The sequence below is a fragment of the Mizuhopecten yessoensis genome, unplaced genomic scaffold (assembly GCF_002113885.1).
Source record: "Mizuhopecten yessoensis strain PY_sf001 unplaced genomic scaffold, ASM211388v2 scaffold1945, whole genome shotgun sequence".
Lineage (NCBI taxonomy): Eukaryota > Metazoa > Mollusca > Bivalvia > Pectinida > Pectinidae > Mizuhopecten > Mizuhopecten yessoensis.
The window spans coordinates 406,415-407,797 of NW_018404300.1; positions in this window are offsets into that span (position 1 = coordinate 406,415).

Sequence of the window (1,383 nt, forward strand, 5' to 3'; positions counted from 1 at the left end):
CCCCCGATTGTTACAATTTTATAGGATTGGCATTGCTTAGTGTTTGAGTTTCACATTTTTCAGGGGTCAGAAACAGATGAATTGGACATGGTTAAAGTTTTCGGGCAAGCTTTACAGTAGGGTAAAACTTTTGGTTTAAGTTTTTAGTTCACTTGATTGCTCATGTGTGCTATTGCCATCTTAGTAGAGTTCCCACAATGAGGTCCCGTGACCACTTTTCCCGGACCAAGGTTTGAGAGTTGATTTTAGTCCATTTGAGGGTGCTGATTAAAATGAGTTGGGGTGTACTTCTTGAAAATGTGGGCTAACTCGACCAGACGCGAAAATTCAAAATGACTGCCACCTGGCGTCCGGTATATCAAAAACATGCGTATCTTTGCTTCTAGATGCCCGTCACACTAATTTGCGCCATAGGTACGCCATATGAGTTTTTGCACGCCATAGCAAAATGTAATTGTTATATCCACGAAATATTTCGATTTTTCCATTGGTATACTCATTTAACATGTTTTGGTAAAGTATCATTTAAAAAAAATTGTGCTTTGTAAGAAAATCGATCTTGATTAACAGTTACGAAGCACTTTTACACTAATTTGCGCCATACGTGTTTTTTCAAGCCATAGCAAAATATAAGAATTATTTTCAGCAAATAACTGTTTTTTCCTTTGGTATATGCAATAAACAGGTTGTGGTAAAATTTCATTCTTAAAAAATGTTTATTTTGTAAGGAAATCGACAAAATAATTCTTCGCGATTCAGAAGTCAATTTCAAGACCTATTCCGATCACTTTCTGTCCGTCGTCGTCCGTTGTCCGTCGTGCGTAATCTTTTTACATTTTCAACTTCTTCTCAAGAACCATTGGATGGATTTTTTGCAAACTTGGTCAGAATCGTCCTTGGTAGATGAGGCTGTAAAATTGGGATTCCTACCCCAACCCATGGGGCCAGGGTGGGGCCCTAAAGGGGAAATTAACCAATATTTCAAAAATCTCCTTCTTCAGTACTAGTCATTTTCTCTGCATAGATGGAAAGATCACCAGGGGCTTTACTTAAATTGTGAATTTTCAGGACCCCTAAGCCATCCGTCCTTCGTTGGGGAGGGGGTTAAGTTTACTATCGCTTTTATAGGGAAATAACACTTTTTCAGCAGAAAATTATTCAAACTTGGTCAGAACCATCTTTGTTGGATGAGGGTATAACATTGTAAAATTGGAATTCCTGCCCCCTCTCCAGGGGCTAGGGCGGGCCCCAAAGGGAGCATTTACCAATATTTTAAAATTCTTATCCTTTGATGACATGACAAGTATTTCCACATCACATCTAAACAATAAAATAAAGCTACCAGTACCTATGATAGAACTCAGGTGACCGCTAAGGCCATGG